At 48.6% G+C, this 23,289-nt stretch overlaps 1 protein-coding gene across 2 annotated transcripts in view; it reads left to right on the top strand.

Annotated features, from left to right (window-relative positions):
- ASIC2 (acid sensing ion channel subunit 2) overlaps positions 1-23,289 on the top strand; it is a 995,375-nt gene that overhangs the window by 856,602 nt on the left and 115,484 nt on the right. The window lies entirely within an intron of this gene.

A 23,289-nucleotide genomic window follows, 5' to 3' on the forward strand; every position in this document is an offset into this window, starting at 1 on the left:
GGTTCCTTCCCCGCCTTTAGCTCTTTCCTGATCTGTGAGTGAGGCCACCCTGACCACCCTTTGGACTGCGCGCAGCCCTGCCGTTCCCAGCTCCCAGTGCTTTTTTTTTCCCCGCAGCATTTATCATCACCTGACATATTATACATTTTACTTGTTTCTTTGTTGATTGTCTGCCCCACTAGGATGTGCGTTCCAGGTGCTCACGTCGATTTGGTTCCATGCTGAATCTTCCATGCCTAGTGCAGTACTCAGGATCCAGTAGGTGTTCAATAAACATGTGATGGATGGATGAATGAGTGAGTGAAGGAATGAGTGAATGAGACAGTGTATGGAAATCACTCAATGCCGTATGCCTGGTGGCAGGCGGTAGGTAAAAGGCATCTGGTAAGGGGTCAGCCTCAAGAAGGTCAACCAGAGATAACATGGGAGAGTGTCAGGGGTCAGGTGGGGGGCTAGAGCAGACCCTGCAAGTCAGTATGGGGATATCCAGGCCCCTAGAGAGGAGGGTCCGAGAAGTCGGTCTGCAGGAAGCGAGGCCCCCCTCCTGGAGGGAAGTTAAGAGGCAGGACCCAGGCTCCTGGAAGAACCTCGCACGTTGTCTCTCTTCACCGAAACAGGTGTGCCTCTGTCTCTCTGCCTTCAGAACGTCCCCTTGTTCCTGGAGGCTGCTCAGGGGAGCGTTCTCTGACACCCAGCGCCCCCCTCCATGATCTGCAGCCTCTGGGCTTCCCTCAGTCAAAGCTCTCTCCGAGGGTCTCCTTCACGTCTGCACCCACCTGCACTCCAGCCCCACTGGACTGAGCTCCTTGGAGGCAGGACTGTGTCTTATTTACCTCTTTATCCCCAGAGCTTAGCCCAGACCAGGCACATAGCAAGTAGACTCCACCAGTCAGGCTTCAGTGCAGGCAAGAGAAAAAACCACGGTCATTTTAGGTATAAAAGGAAATTGGGTGTTTACAATATGGCTGGAAAAGATGAAGGCATGGGCTCTCGGCTGGATGTCTACACGACTCTCGGAATAACCCCCAGAGATTGCCCACCAAGGGAGCTGCTACCTGAAGCTAGGGAGCCAGGAGGCCACTGCCCCATCCTCCCTCCACTTGCCTTTAGACACCCCAAAAATAGCAATGTGTGAAACGAATTTCCTATCGCTAGGACTCATGGGATTCAGAAGCAAGGAAAGTCTAGGTGTATAAGGCGGTTTACCCAATAACTGGAACTGGAGCAGGACCTGAGGGGAGGTGGGCTTGTTCTGGAGCCCAGACCAGCACGGGTGGGCCCATACTTCAGTTAGACAGGAGGGGCTGTGAGGGTCACAAAGCCAGGCAAGCCGTTAAAACAGCCCACTTCCAGACAACGTGCATGTCCTTTGCTTATCTAGGAATTTTGTTCCATCTGATATCGCTTGAAAGAAATGGGCCACCACTGTGGGGTGGGGGAGATGTCCCCAGCAGGGAGATGTGTGTTGCGATGCTATGTGGCCCGAGGTGCTGAAACCAATAGCATGTGAGCATGCCTCCCTCGCCCCGAATCTCACGTGGCAGCCACCCCAGCCTTCACGGGGTGACTGCAGGACTTGCTTCTCAGCTGAGCATCATCAGGAGCTGATTGTATCACACCCCCAGGAGTGAACAGCCTCCGAGGGGCAGAGGCAGGTGAGCCAAGCTCTCACAAAAGACTGGACGATACGTGATGACCGTTGTCTGGGAGAGAGAACCGCCAGGCAACATGAAATATTCATGTCAGGTGGTCGGCGCCTTCTTCTCTCAGCATGACCCCCTTAGAAAGCACTTTAGGACCAGAAGGTTGCTTGATGGGAATGGAAGGGATCGTGGAGATGCTAAGGGCTGGTGTCATTTTGTTATGCTGATCCGAGGTCCCCATCCCTCCTCTGCGGAAGCCGTGTATCTAAAGGTATGACAATGAAATCAGAACCTAGTTCAGATCCTAGCTCTGTTGCTTACTACCTGCGAAAGTCCCTCTTGCTCCCCGATTCTCTGTTTCTTCACGATGGAATAGTTATACCCCTCCTGGGATCCTTGTGGGGTTCATATAAATCTCCATGGGAAAAGAACCCGGCCTCCAGGTAGGAAGAGATATTTATAGTTGAGCACATAGTGTGTGCCAGGCACTGTCCTTGGGCATGTGGTGAACAAGGCTGAGAGAATCCCCACCCTCAAGGAGCTTACATTCTAGTTGTGGAAAGCAGGTAAGGAGCAAGCAAATAAATGGAATTTGGGTATGGAGAAGTGTGTTAAAAAAGATAAAATAGGGTGACATGGAAGAGTGTGACGGTGGGATAGCGTGGAATTATGGCTTTAACTAGGGTTGGAGAAGGCTTTTCCGAGAAGGCAAACTGAGCTAAAACTTAAATGACCTTAAGGAGACATCCATGCAAAGAGTAATGAGAAGAAGCAGGAAGAGTGGCATGTTCAAAGGCCCTGTGGTAGGAACAGTTAGGTTTGAGAGGAAAAGGAGGCCAGTGGGACTGAAGCATATAAAGAAGACAGGATGCCTGTCATGATGCCTGCCACATAATAGGTGCTCTATAAACATTAGTCCTCTTCCCCACTCCAGCAGTAAAGACTGGAATGGCCAGGTCAGCCGGATCCCCCACCCTCCCTCTGCACGGGAGACAGACAGCCAAATCCCGATTCCTTCACTCTGGAGCAGGCCCCTGTCTCCCACTATAACGACAGATGTTACAGCTTCTCTGGTGGTGGTTGCTTTCCAGGCTTGTGATGCGATTCGGGAACTCCCCTCAGTTCTGCTGCAACCCAGCTACAAGCTGTCCCTTAGACTGAGTCTCTGCTGATGGCTCACTCTCCCCTCTTTGATGTCTTTTTTATTAGCTACAGTTTCAGAGAAAGGTATTTCCTGACCTTGCCCCAGATTTGTTCATTCTGTGCACATTTGCTGAGCCAGACCGGGCTGCAGAGACGCCTGAGGGCCTCTCCCCACCCACGAGCAGCGCTGGCAGCTCCCAGGCCACGGGGGAAGCTTGCAGTCTGTTTGGAACCTGCCAGTCCCTCCCCACCCAGACCCCCTCCCAGGCATCCTCCCATCGGCCGGGCAGATGGGACCTATCAGAGGGGCCTTTCTGCTCTTTGCCACTTTCACTTGGATGTGTTTTAAAGAAATAGCAGACCATCTGTGCCATTTCTGCTAAGGTCACTTGGATCTAGTTGGGAAAGAGGCTCTACCCATGCAGAAGGGGGAGAATGATCTCCCTGTGGCCCAAGGATGCATAGCAGCAGCTTTGGGCGGTCCAACTACAGAGTGGAGCATCCTTGAGGAGGAAGAGTCGAGACGGGACCTGAGTACAGAGATGCCAAAGTTGGCCCGGAAGCAGTGTCAGGAGTGGAACGGCTCTGGCCGTAAAGCCACAGACTTGAGTTCAGAGCGTCTGCATCTTCGAGGCTCAGTTTTCCCATCTTGTGAATGGGGATAATAATTCTGGCCCTGGGTCATTTTGAGGATCAAATGAGATACTGCAAATGAAGTTACTTGATGAACTGGAAAGCTTTCTAAGTTTTTCTTTCTCCCAAGAGGCTCCAGGTGGGAGTAAGACCTTAGCTCTGAACATCCAAAAATGTTAACGATAATCATCATCCACCGGGCCTTTGTATGTGTCGGGCCCTGTGCTAAGCATGCTACGTGAATGGTCCTATTGAATTCTTCCAAACCTGGGAGGCAGGTGCTCTCAGCATCCTCACTGCACAGCTGAGATTAAATAACTTGTCCAAGGCACTCAGCTAGAAAACAGTGCGCCCTCAGAGCCCCATCTCTCGTGTCCTCTGTATAGCTGCTACAAACCACAACCATGTTGGAAGATCCAGGACAAGCTCCTAAGCCAAGGATGGGCAATTTCAAACCACCTTTGTGGGGATCCACAGTCCTCTGCAGAGGCAGGGGTCCTGGCCCACACACGTAATGAGAGGGGAAGAGGCCCAGGACAGGTAATCAGGAGAGCTAGCTTTTAGTGCCTCTGTGTGACCTCTGACTCTTCACCTCTCTGAGCCTCAGTTTCCCCATCGATAAAACAGGTGGGAGAGGGAGCATTGATCCAGAACAGTGTCTCTCATCCCTTTGACTCTAGCCCACCGAGGCAGGGTAAAAGGACCCACAGCCCCTGCTGCACCTGTTCCCATGTGCCAGCGGGAACAGAGCAAAGAGATAACATGAAAGTGTTACAGTGCGCGTGACTTGGGGGAAAGATGGGAGCTGGACTGTTTGAGGAAGGGGAGACAGATGATTCATAGTCAAACTGCAACACACACGTGCCTTAAGGCCCAGCCATTGAAAAATCATAAGCCCAAATTACTGTTGTCAAGCAAACAAGCCACAACAAACTAAATTGGTAATGATGAAGCTAAACTAATGATCATTCATCATTAAAAAGCAAGATCGGTCGCATAATGGAAAGCAGCACCAGCCCAAGACGACACTGCTGCCGTTCTCGCTGGTACCCACACTCCCTCCCGATCGCTGTGCAGCTTCTGACTCTCGGCTGGCCCAGGGGCGGTGGGAGCTTGGCCGTGCCACCCATGTGGCCTGGCATCTGGCCTTGGGAGGCAGAACACCAAACTGAAGTCTTCAGTAAACTCCAGCCACGTGCTAATTTCCATTTGTGAATCCTGAGGTTTAGTAGCTCCCTGCAGCTCATGTCATGACAGGGCTGCCCTTTATCACACCCTAGCACATGCCTGGCCCCACATTAGGCCCTCTGCAGCTGTCGTCTCAGAATCCTCACAACCCTCTGAGCTAGGTGCAAGGATTGTTTCCATTCTGCAAGTGAGATACGGAGAGATGGATCAACCTTCCTGGGGCCACCTGGTTAATACGTGGTGGAATTCGGTTTTGAATGCAGGGAGTCTGGCTCCGAGTCTGTTCTGTTCTGCTGTGTTTGGGGGACCACTGCGAAGTAAGCGCCAGGTACAGGTAAAAGTGAACTTCTTTGGCAATGCCAGTCGTGCACCTGAAAAAACCAAGAGGGGGCTTGCTTTACTGGGTTAGCTCAGAGCCCACGGGAGATCCTCGGAGGTTATGGCGATGCGCAGTCGTGGGCCCACCTGCCACTAATCTTCCACGGGCCTTCTCATCCATCCCACTGCTCAGTCTCTAGAGCAGCGGTTCTCAACCAAGAGTGGTCTTACTCCCACAGGGGACATTTGGCAACATTGGGGGACATTCTTGGTTGTCACAACTCAGAGGGAAGAGATGCTACTGACTTAGTGAGTAGAAGACAAGGATGCTGCCAAATATCCTCCTGTCCACCGGACAGCCTCCCACAACGAGGAACTATCCAGCCCAAAACATCCCGCCCAACAGTGCTGAGGTTGAGAAACCTGCCCGAGACTCAGGGCTCCGGACAAACGGAGTTGCCCTTGGGAAAAAGATACAGAAGAAGATGGGGCTGGCCCCATGGCCGAGTGGTTAAGTTCGCGCGCTCCGCTGCAGGTGGTCCAGCGTTTCGTTGGTTCGAATCCTGGGCGCAGACATGGCACTGCTCATCAAACCACGCTGAGGCAGCGTCCCACATACCACAACTAGAAAGACCCACAACAAAGAATATACAACTAGGTACCGGCGGGGCTTTGGGGAGAAAAAGGAAAAATTTTAAAAAAAAAAAAGATACAGAAGATGGCTTCAGGCCGGGTAGAAAATAAGGCACATAATGTGCCAGTCCACGATGTCCCAGAAACCCAGCGAGAGGAGAGGCAGGAGCTGGACTCGGGTTGCCTGGGGCGGAATGCTGTCTCCAGCACTCTCTACCTCTGCGATGTTGGGCAAGTTACTTAACTTTTCTGAGCCTCAGTTTCCTGATCTACAAAACAGAGATAACAGTGGTACCCATGCTGGAGAGTTGTGAGGGTTCAACGACGCAGGGGTGTGTCCTGGGCTTACATAGTATCTGGTACATGGGAAGACCCTGATAACTTATTAATTCTGGCAATGATGATGATGATGATGATGATGCAAGGTGGGGGCAGGGCAAGTTAAGGGCATACAGGTAGAACCAGAGGAGCTGAGAGAACAGAGCAAGGAGTGGGGTTCAGAGACCATGGACAGGACAAGACAGCAAGCCTGCTGAGCATCTTAAACAAGGTAATTTTCAGGGTGGGACCAGGTGTCCCTCACACTCATGTGAATGCCCCCCTCGACTCCAACACTAAGGAGGGGAATGCAGCAGGCCGCTGGGGGCACACCTTCCCTACCATGGTCCCCCCAGTCTCTTCACTAGCTCCTGCTCAGAGCATCACACATGTCCCAGGAGGCGATGACTGGATTCACTCATTCATTCATTCATTCCTTCAAGCACTTACTGAGCACCTCCTATGTGCCAAGCATTGTTCTAGGTGCCTGGCAGGGAGCAGTGAACAAAACAGACCAAAATCTCGTCATGGAAGACAGACAATAAACGAATCAATAAGGTTATACTGGTAGCACGTGTGCCAGCTGGTGATGAGTGCTACGGAGAGAAATAAAGCAGGAGAAAGGATGGAGTGTGCCAGTGGGCTCATTTCTATTTTAAACAGGGTGACATTTGAGCAAAACCTTGGAGGCAGGAAAGGAGCAAACCATGTGGACCCTGGGGGAGAAACATTCCAGGCAGAGGGATCAGCATGTGCAGAAGCCTGAGGCGGCAGCGTGCTTGGAGAGTCTGGGGAAAAGCAAAGTGGTGTGAGCGGGGAGAAGGGGTAGATGAGCTCAGACAGGAGACAAGAGGGCTCGATTGTGCAGGACAGTGCGAGCAACGGTGAGGACACTGGCCATGACCCAGAGAAAGACAGAAGCCAGTGGAGGGCGATGTCGGGAAACGTTTTGTCAGTCACTCCGGCTGCGGTGCTACAAATACACAGCAGGCACAAGGGCAGAGGCACGGAGACCAGCCCACCTTCCAGGAGACAGACGGGGGAGCCCGGACCAACATGGCGGCAGGGAGCAGGTGACGTGCTTGGATTCTCGGAACATGGTAAAGGTAGATCAGTGGGATTTCCCAGTGGGTTAGAGGTGGGCTGTGAGGGAAAGAGCCAAGTCAAAGGTGACTGCAGGGTGTCTGGCCTGAGAAACCGCGAGGATGAGGTTTATAATAAGCCGTTTACTGATATAAGGAAGGCCACATATGTAGGAGAAAGATGAAGAATTTTGGAATTAGACTGACTGGGTTTGACTCATGGCTCTGCTACTTGAAGGATACACAGTCACTTAACCTCACAGAGCTTCAGTTCTTCCATCTGTAAAATGGGCCTCAGGGTGCCTGTCTTGCAGGGTTGTGACTAGGATCAAAAGAGATAAGGAACGTCAGGCTGAACTAAAGTGAAATTTGGTGCCATTTCCTCAATGATGTCATCCTTGGCCTTCATTTTGTTATGGCCCCCGACTCTGCAGATTGGCTGGATTCTCTGGGGGTGCCTAGGGTTGGAACAAGCACTGAAATAGTGAACTCTCATTTTCATCGGCCAGGGCGAGGATGGGACCGCCGGCTTTTTGCCTTGACCAAGCCCCACCTCACCAGCTAGCACGGTACTCCAGTCTCCATCCTGCCCTCGAGGGGTAGGATCTCAGTCTCAACCACCTGCCCAGGACCCCCAGCTCCTCCCAGACCCACTGGGGTCAGGCACTACTCCCCAGGGCAAAAGAGAGGGAGGGTTGGAACCAGCATTTGTGTAGGGCCTCAGGCAGTGGTCCCCAGCCCTGGATGCACAACAGAATCACCCAGGGAGCTTTTAGAAATATGATGCCCACCCCTCCCCTGTCCACACCCTCAGTCTTATTTAATCAGTCCAAGGACTAGTAATTTTTCAAAGCTCCCCAGATGATCACAAAGCATAGAGAAGGTTGCAAAACACCAAACCAAGTTATGATTTTGTCCATTTTGCAGATAAAATACTCTGGTGCCCAGAGAAGTTAAGTGACTTCTCCAGGATTTCTCAGCTGCTAAGCGGTAGAGCTGAGATTCAAACCCTGGTAGGTCCAACTCCAAAGCCTGGGGTCTTTCTCCCACATTACATTGCGACCTTAAGTAGAAAGTGCTTAAAATACATGTAAGGTACTTGTAATATATGTAATATATTCTTCTGTGGCTCATTAATATCTTTCTAGAAAGACTTGGGGAGGCAGAAATGGTCAAAGAAATTGAAATCTTCAGCATCAGGAGGCCCCTGACAAATAATAGCAGGTATCCAAAGTGATCCAGAAGTCAGAAGGGGAAACAGAGTCAGTCCACAGAAGTTTGGTTTATAGACGACTTCTCACAGACACGTCTGTAGGCCAAATCCAAGAGTCCCTGCCTCAGGGACGGAGCTCCCAGGCCTCGGTGTGCCCCCCTGGTGCTTGGGTCAGGTAAGCAAGGTGAGGGTTCCTTTAGGAACCACCCATGATTAGCCAGCGTTTATTGAGCACCTAATACATGCCAGGCTCGAGGCTGGGCACTAGGGTCCTCCATGCGTTAGAGGCCCTTCACAGCAAACCCACACAGGCATCAGCCCTCTTGCTCTCCTTGTTGATTGAGGTCTTGGGACTCCAGCTGGAGCCGCTCCCTCACGGGTGGTGCTCGAAGACCGTGCCGCCACCCACCCGCGACAGCTCGGCACAGCCGGCAGAGGTGAAAGACAGCCGGGAGACTGGAAGCTCGGCCCTCGGGGTCCCCCAAAGCAATTAGAAATGCAAATAAGCCACACGATAATTACACACAAGTTTCAACTTCTCTTCCAGCCTCACCAACCACCTGTTATGAAATTAAAGGGGATTTATTTTTTAATTAATGTGACAGTAATTAGCAGAGAGTTCAGATGCTTAGAACAGGGCCTGCATGGGGAGGGAGGCATTGAATAAAGAGTGGGATTTTGTTTTTCAAACAGTTCCAAGTGTGTTCAGGATTCTATAAACGCGTCTCTCTGCATCCATAGCCACCTGCGCCTGGGTTTGGAACATACGGCCGAGGTGTGTGTCTTAGTCTTAAAACCAAAGAGGGCTAAGGGGTGGAGACAGGTGCTGGGCTTGGAAGCCTGGCTTTGGAATCCCACGTGGCTACTTGCCTGCTGTGTGGCCTGGGAAAACTTTCTTAACTTTCCTGAGCCTTACTGTCCCTATAGAGAATGATAACACCTGCCTCCCCAAGATTGGCATGAGATGGTTGAGAAGAGTTAAGGGGGAAAAGACACATGTCCCTCTACTGACTTTTTATAGAATAAAAAATAATTATTGTTCACTGTGAAAGCATAGGAATATGCAGAATGACATTGTCGGAGGTTGGGTTTGCTGTAGGGTCCTGGTGAGCCCAGGGCTGTCTTGATTTTAGCTCTGAAAGTGGACAGACTGGGATATCTGGCCACCCTAGTTCCCGGAAGGCACACCCTGAGATGGAGTTTAGCATGAAGACGGTCCATGGGGGCGGCCTTGAGATCGATGCCTGTGGCCTGGAGAGGAAAGAAGCAGGGCAGGCAGCGGGGAGATGTCAAACTGTGACGCAGACCCACCAAGAGCCCTGGCCAAGCCCTTGGGGGCTCAGAGCTAATTGGCCCTTCAGGGCTATCCCAAGTTGGGCCTATGTGGCTTGCAGGGATGTCACTGGATGTGGGCTGCCTCAGAAGGGACAAGAGCTTGGGTGCAGCTGAGGCAGTCCCTGCAGGAGCTGATGCTGGAGGTCTCTGCTGACAGCACTCTTGGCAGCGGGGGACAGGTCCATCTTCCCTCGAAGTGGGATAGGGCAGCACACCAGTGTCCACCACAGACATGAAATCAACCACATTTCCTGGGACACGTACGGCAAGTAAAGCATGAAAGTCTACACCCGGCCAAACTGTCATCCATATAGAAAACCAGAATCTACCCTTACTACATCTAAGAAACCCCCACTCCCAGCCCCCTCCACTGCCTGACCAGGGGTTGGTATGTGTTCACGAGAGTAGAGATTGCAGCAAGCTCTCAAAAAACATCATGAATCAGTTCCATACACTTGCCCACTCAGCCTGTGATCATGTCACCCCCAAATTGGTTAACCCGACCCTCCTTCATATGGACTCCCACCCCTGCAGTAAGTAAAGCCAATCTACGCCCACTCCCTCTGGGATGGTGCGGAGAAAGGCAGAGGATTCAGAGAGCAGGACGTAGGGGAGAGCCCCCCTCCGAGACAGGGGCCCAGGGCCGGGGGCCCATCCGGCTGCCCCACCTGGCTGCAGGATCTCCGGAGGAGCCTCAATTCTGAGACGGTTTCCTCATCTCTGCAAAGGGGATGACCACCCCGTCCCAGGGTTGCCGTGAAGACCAAGTGAGTTAAAGATGGGAGAGGACTTGATGAGCCACAAGTCCTTGGAATGCGAGAGGAAGAGGAAGGCCAGCTGGGAGAAAGGAGCTCAGCTGAGAAAGGAGCTCAGCCATGCCAGCCTCGGGCAGTGACTTCTGAAACTCCCATCCCCCAGATGACAACATTGCCTTCCAGCCTGGGAAAAAACAGTTTCCATTACTGGACTGCTAGGTCTTATTCTTTAAAAAACCTTACTTAGTGGAAAATTTCCCAGGGAAAAGTATAAATACCTTCTGTGTCTTTCTTTTCTGCAGACCTGCTCAGACCCTTGACCATGCTAATGTGCGTGGTAACTCACCAAGAAAGGGGTGCTATACAGGAATATGGTTTTAGTCTCTCCTCCGAGGCTCTTCCCAGGGTCAGTGCTCTGTGGCACACTTGGGGAACCCAGGTCTCAAGAATAAATCCAGACCCTTCAACCTGACATCAGAAACCTGCCATGATCCATATGCCAACCTCCCTTTCCAGCGCTCTCTCTCTCACCGCCCTGTGCAGACCTCTTGTTCCAGGGCCTCCTCACTCAGTCCTCCTTGCTCACTCCTACCTCTCTGCCTTTGTTCTTATCTCTTCCTTCCGCTTGCTTTGCTTTACTATTTATCTGCATTATCTCATCCTTTAAGACTAAACTCAGACCTGCCTCCTCCTTGAAGTCTTCTCCAGTGCCTCAGTCTATGGGCATCTTGTCGGCCTCTGAAACACCAGAGCATTTAGTATTCATGACCTTGCAGTGTTAGGCACTTGGTGGAAGCATCTTGACTCTTCAACAAGAGTGGAGGCTCCTCCTGCTTCCTGCTACCCTCTTCCCTAGACCGACCCCACCATGCCTAGTATGACCCAGTAGTTTTCCACTGGGCAGTGGGAAGAGCAAGTGTACCACCAAATCTGTGACCTTGAACAAGAACTACACACTGTGAACATCAGCTCCCTCATCTGTGAAATAAGGATGCTCATAGTAGCTGCTCCACAGGATTGTGGTGAGTATTAAAGAAGAGAATATAGGAAAAATCCCTAGATGAGATGCGGTTACATGGTAGACTCTTAATTGGTGTTGGTTCCCTTCTTCCCCTACTCTTGAAACAAAAGTCACTGCAGAAAGGGGAAACAACCCTCATGTGTGAAGCTCTTTACTTACATCTTGGACTTTAGAATTATGGCTTGACTCCAGGACCATCACTCTGGAAATGAGAAAGCCACAACCCAGAGGGCTTTCCAAAGTCGCTCATGACTAAGTGGCAGAAATTAGAGCAGCAATGACTTCACTCTGATTAAAGAAAGAACTTCTTGCTCATCAGTGTTAAGACCATGGAATGATCGACTATAGGTAGATGTGAGGCTTTGTTTTCCAAAGATGTTCCAAGAAGAGAAGGGACAATATCTTTCCAGGAGGATTTGGACATTCACCTAGAGGCCAGGGATTAAATCTGCTTACCTCCCCAGTTCTGGAATGTTCCATGATTCTCTCTCTGGTTCCCTGAGCAGCAGGTGGGACATCTGTGCCAGAGAAATATGCACCTGTACTGGGCAGGTGGGTGGGAGTGAATCTGTTGTCATGACAAGAAATAAAATCCATTTTTCTTAAACTGTCATCACTTCTCAGTAATTAACTGGATGCTAATGCCTGATGAAGTTTCCTCCAAAACCGTAATTGAACTTTAATAAGGTGTGCATGGAATTACAGGGAAACAAAATGGCAAGCTGAAGCTGAGATGCGAGGGAAGGCTGCGTGTCACCTGCCAACACCCCACACTTGAGAGTGAGGAATTCATTAGTACCTGAAAGCTGTCAGGGGTCCCTCAGAATTGATGAACACCTAAGCTTATTAATGCAATTACCTTAAAATAATTAGCAAGTACCCAATTCATTGTCATGAACCTCATAGATTATCTGGAAATGTGAAAGGATCTGAGGGAAATTATCAAGACTGCTGGACTGGTGCCTGAGCCTTCAAAAATGGTTCCTTTCAAAAGAGAGTGGGAAAGATGAAAAGAAGAAAGGAAAAAAGTGAAAATACAATACAGAGAGCTAATTAATAAATGAATAAACTTTCAACCTCACCATTAATCAAATAAATGAAAAATTAAAACAACAGTGAGATCCCATAGTTTACTTAACAAATTAGCAAAGATTTTTTCTAATTTTTAAATCAAATACTGGTGGCATTGGGATAAGAAAAAATTCATACAATGAATATAGGAATGTAAATTGGTAGCCATTCTCTGGAAGTACCTAGCAAAACATGAGTTTTCATTCACCTAGATATTAATGAAACATGTCCTGTGTACAAAGTACTGTGCTCCTGTCAGGGAGGCAACAGTAGACCAGACTTGGCCTTTTCAATCAAGAATGAATGGGTGCTGGCCTGGTGGTGTAGTGGTTAAGTTCACCTGCTCTGCTTCAGTGGCCTGGGGTTTGCAGGTTCAGATCCCGGGTGCCGACCTAGTGACACTCATCAAGCCACACTGTGGCAGCATCCCACATAAAATAGAGGAAGGTTGACACAGACGTTAGCTCAGTGACACTCTTCTAAAGCAAAAAGAGAAAGATTGGCAACAGATGTTTAGCTCAAGGCCAATCTTCCTCACACACACACAAAATGAATGAATGAATAGCCAACTACACACAACCGTTACATAATGGGTACATAAATTATGATTCACCCATAGAATGGCATCATTTTGTAATGACTAAAAGTTAAATTTTTAAAAACTACTTAATAGCATAGGGAAATGCCCATATTATAACACTAAATTAAAAAGACAAGATAAAAACTGTCAACATATGTAGTTCTATATGTGTTTAGAAAAAGATGGCTGGAAAAATATCAAAACATTGTCATTATTGCTATGTGTTGGGATACCAGTGATTTTTATATTCTTCTTTATGTTCCTATATTTTCCATTTTTCTACAAAAGCAAATGCCAATCTGAAGCTGAAACATCAAGAAAGATGTTTCTTAACTTTTTTTATTCCCATTTTATTATTTTATAATAAAAATACGATTAGCTAGTATTTATTGAAAGCTAAGTAGGACATTGATCTGAATGCTTTCTGACGTGGTTGTTTAATTCCCACAATAAAGCAGAAAGGAAGGTACTATTATTCTCTCCATTTTACAAATAAGAAAACTGAGGCACCATGAGGTTAAGTAAGGGGCACAGCCCGGGAAGTGGCAGGACTGGGTGTGAACTCAAGCAGTTTGACCTCAGACCTTAGGATCTTAATCCCTTGCACTTTGTAGATGGTGTGTTGACATTTACGTGTGCTTCATCCAGCTCACCCCAGTGTGTAAGTAGACAGCAGCGTGCTAAGATTGAACAAGACCTAAATGTGAAGTCAAGTGACCTTGATTTAAGTCCTAGCTTTGCCACTTCTAGTGACCTTGAGCAACTTGTTTCTCCTTTCTGAACCCCAATTTAATTATCTGTGGAACGGGTCTAATAATCCCTGAGCTATATAGGGAGTACATGACCTGTGTCAATGTTTCTTTGCACAATATGATATTCTCTACAGACTTAAGGTCTAGTTATGTCCCTGCCAACCTCACGGGGCTCTGGGGCAGAGGAAATGGCACAGCAGGATGAAAGCACCTTGTAAGTTCTGGGCATGCTAAATAGGCAGACCATACACTGACGAGGAATTGTCATTGTTATTCCACTCATGTTTCCCTTTCTTGTTGACCTAGGTGGGAGGCCTAGTTCTTCTCCTGTCTCTGCCCCTCTCCAGGCCTCAGTTTCCCCATCTGTTCAGTGGAAACAAACAGGCTCCTTGACCTCCAAAGTTCCCCAACTTGGACATTGCAGGATTCCAAGTGAACATACCAAGCTAGACATCTCTGGTCCTCCAATCTATGATGGAAACCAGTACCCAAGGCTTGTGTCTCCAACTGGGAAAGGGACGCCTCTGGGTCAGAGCCGCATTCGTGTCCACAGCCTTGTTGCAAGCATTTAGAGGTGACGACGGATGTACCATGCTCAACAAATATGAACCCTCTTCCTTTCCTGTATGCCAACTGAGTCAAAGTTGGCACTGGCCCTGGATTTCACTGTAGTGTGGGGTCATTTTTGCTCATTAGAAAAATCATTAGCAGCTCCTTCCTCAATTAAAACCAACAGTGGAAATAACAGAAAGATGACTTTGCCTCCTCTGTGCTGCTACACCACAGTTCCTCTAGGACGACCCTGCTGTGTCTCATTAAACGTAAAAAAATGACAGTGAATTGAAACTTGTTGGAGAATGCAACACTTCCTCTGGCCCAAGCAGAGGTGTATATTAGTGTTGTCAAAGTTGCAATTGCTTCTTTGCAGTAAGATACCATCAGCCCACCTGTCCATCTAGATTTAACCACCAGCTGACCTTGTATGATGTCTTTTATCAAACAATGAAAATTGTTTCTCTTTTCGGAGGTGACTATCAGGAAATTTGGATCCAAATTCACAGTTCGTGTGTAGTTACTCACTCACCTCAAAAGTTTGCTTCAACTAGCTTCTCTCTCCTCTTACTTACTTTTTAATCTGCTTTTTTTTGTGTGATTTTTGCTGTTCACTTTATGTGTTCTAAAACATTTAAATGTCCTCAAATTGTCTGTAATGATAAAAATAATAGCACTCCTCCAGTCGCCCCCGTCCCTGTGAATCTAACCTTACTCAGACCTGAGATGTTATCAAACCCTTACTACAAATGTGAGATAAAACTAAGCAAGCACATTTTCAGAGTGGAGAGTGGAACTCTTTGAGAGACATCAAGGAGCAAAACAGAAGCAGCAGCAGTGACAAATAGGACTCGATTAGACTCATCGGTTGACAGCACAGGAGGATACCCCAGGTCTGGTTTGCTGTGGGCTGGTTTCCACCTGAGAATGGCCAAAGTAACAAGAGCTCCCAAGTGGATAGCCTTGGGCCTCAGGCATTTATCATGTAGAGTTCTAGAATCTTCCAAATGCTTCCTTCCTTCCAGGCTAGACCATGGCTGCTCTTGGGAATCCAGCCAGCCAGAAGCCAAGGTCCAGCTGGTAAAGATGCAGGTGGGATGCAGTCTTCTGCTGGCACAGAGAGGGAGGCTCCAGAGGCATGGGCTGGGCACAGCATCTTTTGTCTGCCTAACCTACACGGAATATTCCTGTTTTAGCCTGGTTCTCACTGTTTGGCTCTGAGCCAGCTAGGAGCTCAGTATCTGGGAAATGAGATCTGAATGTCACATATTCAGATTCCAGAGCCCACCTGTCTCCCAGTTTTGGTCACAGGCAGCTAAGCCAGGTGTCCACATGGAAGATCTGGAGGTGGATCTCACCCTCCACCCGGCAACCCGGTAGCCATCCAGGTAGGGCTTCAAACTCCAGCTCTGCCGCCTGGATTATGGGACATAGACGCCCTCCCTAACCCTGCCGAGGGTCAAATCCTTCATCTGTGATATGAGCAAAATCCCTCCCACCTTGTCGGTTATTGCGAGGATTGAATGAGAGATGTTGCTTCCAAAGTGCCAAACACAGAGCCCAGCACCCAACGGTGTTCATTCAGTCATTCACTCAGTCATTCATTCTACTGTCAAATGGAAGGGAGCTCTTCATCTTTCATCACTCCGGTGATTTCCAGGGATGTGTCATCGACTCTGAGGAGGCTGGATAGAAGTTGAGCTCCCTGTACCCATCTATGGCAAGACATACAGCACTTGCCTGGGGCCATTGAAGGATATTTTTGAGACCAATTAGAATCTGTTCGAGTGACTAAGATAGGAGAAGCTAAGAAGAGGAAGGGTTTTGAAAACACTCTTCCGTATGCTTTTGTTTCTCGCTGCCTGTGAATCTGTGCTAGCCGTGACGGAAGCCTGAGCCGTGCCCCCAGGTTGGCTGTGACAGGAGGGTAAGGGGGCTCTGCTGGTCATAGCTCCTAACCATGCAAGACACAATTCCTGGAGGCCAAGCCTCTCAGCAAGTCACCAGGAGGAGAAAGCCTTCTGCATACATGAGGCGACTGCTTCAGTCCCAGGGTGGAGGGAGGAACCAGCATCTATTAGCACCTACTCCCTGCCAGGCACTTTACTGTCATTATTTCATCGAATCCTCCCAATGTCTTCATGAGTTAAGGATTATTCTTCCATTTTTATAGACAAAGAAATTGAGATTCCAAAAAGCTCAATCAGTTACACATTGTCAGGCGTGCAGAAATAGGAAGGGATTTCAAACAGAGGGCATTTAATCTGGGAAATTTGGAACAGGTGCGTCGGAAAGCTGAGGGAGCAAATGCAGGGCACTAAGGTGACCCCGAGATGAGTAACCGCTTCTCCTCGAGGGCTGGGGAAGGAAAGGGAAGAAATGGTGCTGCTAGAATCGACTCTCTCTCTCTCTCTCTCTCTCTCTCTCTCTCTCTCTCTCTCTCTCTCTCTCGCTGTGAACTCCTCTTCTGCCCTCAGTCCCCAGGGGCGGGAGAAGGCTGCCAATCAATATGCCTAATGTTACAGTCAGCATAGTCCGTGGTCCCAAAGAGAAACTGAGCCCTATCCAAACTCATTCTAAAAACTTCCAGGAAAGGAACGGATTGGCCCAGCTTGGCTGAGGTGCCCACCTCAGACCAATCATTTGGACCAAGAGAACAGGGTCACAGAGAATGACCGCCCTCCAGGGGAAGCCAGTTCCCAGAAAGTGGGGGCAGTTCCTAGAAACAGAGAGGGGCGGCCATCCAGTGGGACATATTACAACAGACCATGTATATCACTCTGGACGACAGCACCACATGGCTCTTCATTGTTCCCCTGCAGTTGGACATCTTGTGTGGCTACTTTTTAAAATTATTAATAATGCTTCAGTATATTTCTTTACTCATCTTTTCCATAGTTAGAATTGTTTCCTTTATATATGTTCCCAGATGTGGAATATAGCTTAGAATTTAAGTGGGTTTTCTAAAAATCAGATTATCTAAATACCAACACTGCTTTTACTATTGTTGTTATGGAAACTATTTCATCTGTTGCTAGGCAATTGGTAAAAGATTAGATAGTGTAGACTAGTAAAAAGACAGACGGTCTATCTGTAAAGTCAACAGTTTGGAGTTAATTCAACTTTTAACTGGATCTGTGACCATGAACAGGTTGTTCGACCTTTCTGACCATTCTCTGTTCTTCTAAAAATGGGATAAAAATAGTTTTCCTAACTGGGTTATTTGGAGGAGGAGGGAAAAATATATGAAAAGTAAGAATAACCATCATGGTGCCTGGCACACAGTAAGTGTTCAATAAATTATAATTTTAAAATTATATCTTAAGTGTTTTAAAATGTGTAGAAATTACTTTTCATTGTGAGAGTGTTACTATTCAAAATAGGCATTTCGTAGCCTCATAGAATGCAAGCGACCTTAGCATTGGACTTAGCACACTCTAGTCCAACCTGTAGCTGTCTCTTAATGTCATCCACCCGAGATGTCTACATTTCAAAGAAAAGCTTTACCTGATTAGCCGGCACACATGAACTAGGAAAGGCTCAGAGATCTAAGTGGCCCACCTACACTGCTATCAGTTATTGACTGTCACCAGATAGCATGCTGCAGGCTTTGGAGTCACATGGAATAGGTAGAACTAATCACTTCCTCCTTTGGTGCCACTAGACGGCAGGCATTCCTCCTCAGCCCTCCACCAAGCCCTTATTGAGCTGTTTGGTTTATATGTGGAAGAGGAAGGGGAAGCACCTATATTCCAGGGTTCAGAAAGACACCCCGCCCTAACCTTCAGGACCACAGACAGTGATGTGCACGCCCACTGTGAGGGGAGCCAGACACTAATCTGGCCACACCAACAGCTCGAGGGGCTAACCATTTACAGGATACACATACAGAATAGTCACCAAGTCTGGAAACATTGATGAATACAGAATAAATGGTTTATTGCCAGTATATTAAGATAAATGACAAAATGACATCCATTTTTCCGGTGATATCCAAAGGAGGAAGTGATCAGTTCTACCTGAGTAGAGGGTGTGGTCGTTGAACTGAGTCTTGAAAGATGGAGCTGAGTGGACTAGGGAGGGGCTGGGCATGCCAGGCAAGAGAAGCAACACGTGCAAAGAGCCCAAGAGGTTCCCAGGACCCAGTACCAGCCTGTCTTGCTCTCTCTGTCCTATCTAGAAAGAAAGCCTGCTCTATATATTTGAGGACTCCAGGCTGAGCATGCATTGACCCATGAGTCACGAGTCCACATTCTCTGGGCAGGAGTCTAATCCTTTATCAAAAGATATGGCTATCCTTTGAAGACAAAGAATGGATCTATAAATGTTCAGAAGAAGCTGAGTGATAAGAGTGGATTCATCTTTGCATGCTGGCACTTAGCTCCCTAAGTTTGTCTCTTTTATTACAACTCAATCCTCTGGGTGGGAATTCTCCCTCTCGATACCTTGGAGGACCCAGTTAATGAGCTGGGCGTCCCAAACATCTGAGCATGTTTTCTCAAAGCCCACTTTTTGAGTCCTCGCTTTATTTTATTTCCTTCTTCATTCCCAAGATAAGCCTTACTATTCACTTATTCATTAATTCGTTTAACTGATATTTACTGAGCACTGAGTATGGGCCGAGCCTGCACGGAGTCCCGGAGAGGCACGTGAAGGAACTCCTGGTCTTTGCCCTCAGGGGGTTGACAGGCCAGTGGGGAAGACAGGCAGTTATCAAATAACTTTACACACATAGATTTATGCCAATAAGTTCTGGAAACATAGATACTATTTTATTTTTCAACAAATTAAAGATGTGATGTCCTTGTTGACGTTAGGTATCGTCACCTGTTTCCAGGTTTCATGGACACCCTGTGTAATTACAAACCATGTGAAGAAAAACACAGGAGGCTAAAAGGATGCTTAACAGAAACACTTAGAATGAGGATTCTGGAACATTAGGGCTACGAGGGACCTCAAGGTGGCTAAAGACTGAGGTTTACCACAAATGAGGGATCACCCAGGGTAACAGATATTTAGTAGCTGGGAGAGAGGTCCTTAACTCCTAGCCCGGCCCCTGCCCTGGAGCCCTGCGTATAAATTAGTGAACAAAAGATGAAGCCCAGTGATGGGAATTGTATCTGCTGGGAGCTACAACCACCCCTCCACCGCCTCCCTCTCCTCACCCAGCAACCAGCCCTCCCCTCTCCGTCCTTTGTTTTCTGGGAAGCCCAACTCCAACCTCAAAGAGTTTGGGTCAAATCTGCAGCCACAGCAGTAGCGCTAACCCACCCCCAGAGTTTAGCTTAAATCATGGGTGTTTGCTCTGCGTTCGAAGGAAGAGAGGCCGCTGAGTGAGCATTTAGCAGGACATTTTATGCTGCTCTTCCCTGCCAGGAAAACCGACCCCTCCTTCCTCTCTCCAGTTTTCCCCGTGAGCAAGATATAAATTATTTTAACTATCTTTACTTAAAAGCCAACAACCTGTAAAAGAAAGCTGGTTGCCTTCTGTTTTTTACTGCTTACAAAGCAAAGAGCAGAACCCCCCAGGGCAACAGGAGCTTCGGGGCTGGGAGAAGGAGTGTTCTAGACGGCCTCCGGGACAAAGGCCAGCAAGTAGCCTCCACCCTCCGGGAGGGGGCCCTCAGTCTGATGGTGGAGGCACAGCTCTGCCCAAGAAACCTGCTTGTTTGATGGGGAGAACACAGACCTGCCCTAGCAGGAGCCCCAGTCTGATGGAAGAGGCATAGCCCTGCCCTGGAGAGTCCCAATCTGATGAGAAAGGCACAACTCTGTCCAAGGGGAGTCTGCAGTCCAATGGGGGAGACAGGTAGCTGTCTTTCTTTACAGATGAAAAGCTGCAACTCAGAGCCATAGCCAAGCTCAGCACAGATATCTACGACCACAGAGCTCTGCAGGAGGCCACTGTGCTGATCTAGTCAAGCTTCGATAGCCAGAGTGAAGGCTATCCCCACCTTGTTATGATGTCTTCTGGCTCTACCTCATGGCCCGGCTCACACCCCAGGGGAGCCCCATTCACTGGGAGCAGCCCTGGCTGGCTTAACAGCCAGTCCAGCATGGTTTTAATAATGCATGTCGCACAGAGTTGCTAATTAAACTTTAATAGTCCTGCTCAGGGAGTGGTGTGTCTCCCTCAGGACAGGGCTTCGGCTCGAGGGAATTCAGCAAAAGTCTCGTGGCTGCTGCTAGCTTCTCAGAATCAGGTCCTCCATGGGTCTCAGTCCAAACATGCCATGTGAAGTGACACCTACCTTCAACAACCTAGGCAGGCCTCAGACCCCTCAGATGGAGGGAACCAGTTTTTTGTGAGCCTATACAATGTGGCAGCTACTTTTCCTATATTAGCTTATTTCCTGTGATCCTAACCACAGTCCCGAGATAACTGCCATAAAGAGAACAATGAAGATTCAGGGAGTTAGGAAATCTCCCTAAAGTCACTTAAATCATCAGTAGCAGAGCCGGGGTTTAAATACTGGTCCAGTTCCAGAGCTCCTGCTTTTTCCACTGCATCATGGTCCCTCTCAGACATACTCAAAAACTGTCCTGGAGTTGGGGAGTCGGGGGGAAGCTGCTCAGACCCTGGGCACATAGCAACACTTCAGAACATGCTCAGTAGGTCCAAGTAGCCAAAGGGAGAGTTGAGTGCACTGTCTGGGGGGTTCAGATATAATAAAAATAAGCCATAAAAAAAAAGAAGACAAAACAGTGCCATTTGCGACAACATGGACCTTGAGGGTATTATACTAAGCAAAAACAGTAAGACAAACACCATATGATTCCACTCATAAATGGAGGATAAACAAACATGTAGATAAGGAGAACAGATTGGTGGTTACCAGAGGGGAAGGGGATGGGGGTGGGCAAAAGGGGCACATACGTATGGTGAAGGGTAAGAAGTAGACTACTGAGGGTGAGCAAGACACAGTCTATACAGAAGGTGAAATATGATAATGTACACTCGAAATTTACACCAGGTTATAAGCCAATATGACCTCAATAAAATAATTTTTTTAAAGAAAGGCAATGATTCTTAAACATGAAGATTCATTGGAGTGACTGGGGAGGCTTATTTGAAACCCAGATTACCGGGCCTTACCACCAAAGTGTCTGGCTCAGTAGCTCTGGGCCAGGCCTAGGGACATGCATTTTATGTCAACCACAGGTGGTCCTGATGCAGCTGGGCCCCGGAAGACATTTAGAGAAACACCAAGGAACCCTTCTCCTGTGTACAGCATGTCATCCTTTGTAAACACATGCGCTTTCATCATCTCATGGGATCCTTGCTCCCACCCGGCAGGTAGGCAGGGCAAGACCTGTCTGTCTGATTTTACATGTAGGAGAAGTAAATCTCCCTGAAGTGAAGGCACAGTGTAAGAACAGCTAGCAGGAAAGCCAGGACCGACACTCACGTCTTCCTCCCTCCAAGTTTTGCACTTGTTCAAGCGTGCAGTCCTGTCTTTCCGGGCAGTGATGGGTGGGGAAGTGCACAGGCACTCTTCAAGACATGGCCCGCGGTGAGGGTGTTTGGGTGAGGCCCTTGAGACCAGGGGCCACTGTGTGGGGCCTGCAGGGGGGGCGGGCTACTGCAGGGAATGAAGGGGACTTTGGCAGCACCAGCAACAAGCCAGAAGGGAGCAGGGCTGGGGGCTAGGGAGTGATGATGGAGGCCCGACCAGGGTGGTCGCTGAAGTGTCAGGAGACAACATCAAGAAAAGGGTGTGGGAAGTCTGTGCCCAAAACGGTATTGCCCCCAACAGTCGCCAATTAGGTATTGGATGAGCAAAGACAGGATCATATTTAGCAAGCCATCTGTCATAGAGCCAAGGATAGAACGGACTCAAAGATTTTCCCAAGAAACCTTGTTTCAGGCATCAGAGAAATGATGGATTTGGGGAAGGGACTTGAAACAGCTCCATCTTTATCATGTTAAACTCCAATGAGGGCAAGAGTTGGACTCGGGCTGAGAGGTCTGGAAGGTAAGACCAAGGTACCTAACAAGCAGGCAGGAAAAAGTGTGTCCCCAGCATATAAATAATCCCAAAGCCAGGAGAGAGACGACATTGCTGGCAGTCCTGGCCACGATGATGACAGGAAGAAGGCAAGAGGTTTGGGGGGACTCTGGCAGTCCAACAGTCATAGGAGGTTAGAGCTGGAAGGAGCCGTAAGGATTGTCAAGTCCTATCCCTCACTCCCCAGATGAGGAGAGTGAGGCCCAGACACGAGAAGTGACCTGCCCAAGGTCACACACCTGGAGACTGGATCCCCGGACTTCTGTCTCCCAGGCCTGTGCTCTTTCCAGCCCAGCTGAGGGCCTCTCTCCAACAACCTGCACCACCCCACTTACTAAATACTATTCGATCCCGGACTTGGAGACGGAAGAGGCAGCCAATTAAAATATGCAATTTTGAAAATGTCAATTCAGGATAGTGTATTAACATAATCCCCAGATGGAAGCATTAGCATTCGTGCTCCCTCACATTGCCTGGCAAAACTTGCTGACATGTCTAAAATCGCAAATGTTATTGCTACCTGAGGTGGCAGGGAGCCCCCCGGGGAATACGCGGGGGTGAGATGAGCGTGGAGGAGAAGGACAGAGCTTCGGTGTGCAGGGCTGAAGGCGGGGAGCAGGGCGTGGGAAGGGGCTTGTGCAAAGGGAATTGCATGGGGGTTTTTTTCTCATCACAGAACCCATGGGCAATAATCAGATTCTTGGCAAGAAAGAACCTTATTAGTCAAGGAATCTAAATTGAAGGGTTCACTAGTGAGAAATGTTCTGCTCTTGGGGAAGTCTCTTCACCCCTCCAGTTCTCAATTTTCCTTATATTTAAAATAAGTGTTCGTGGTTAGATAATCCCCAGGGCTCTGTACCTCCAGCTCGGACGTTCTCTTTCCAGCCGCCTTAAGACACTGGGGCAGCCCCTGAGCTAGTGCCTCGTAAAAGGGATGTTCCAGTATAGGCTGGCCAAGTGTTGTTCCTCACTGACACTTTGTACCCAAAGCTTGGCTCTCACTTGTCAGCCTCAACCTTGGCTTCTCTCAACAAGAATTCTGG

This window comes from Equus przewalskii, chromosome 10, assembly GCF_037783145.1.
Source record: "Equus przewalskii isolate Varuska chromosome 10, EquPr2, whole genome shotgun sequence".
Lineage (NCBI taxonomy): Eukaryota > Metazoa > Chordata > Mammalia > Perissodactyla > Equidae > Equus > Equus przewalskii.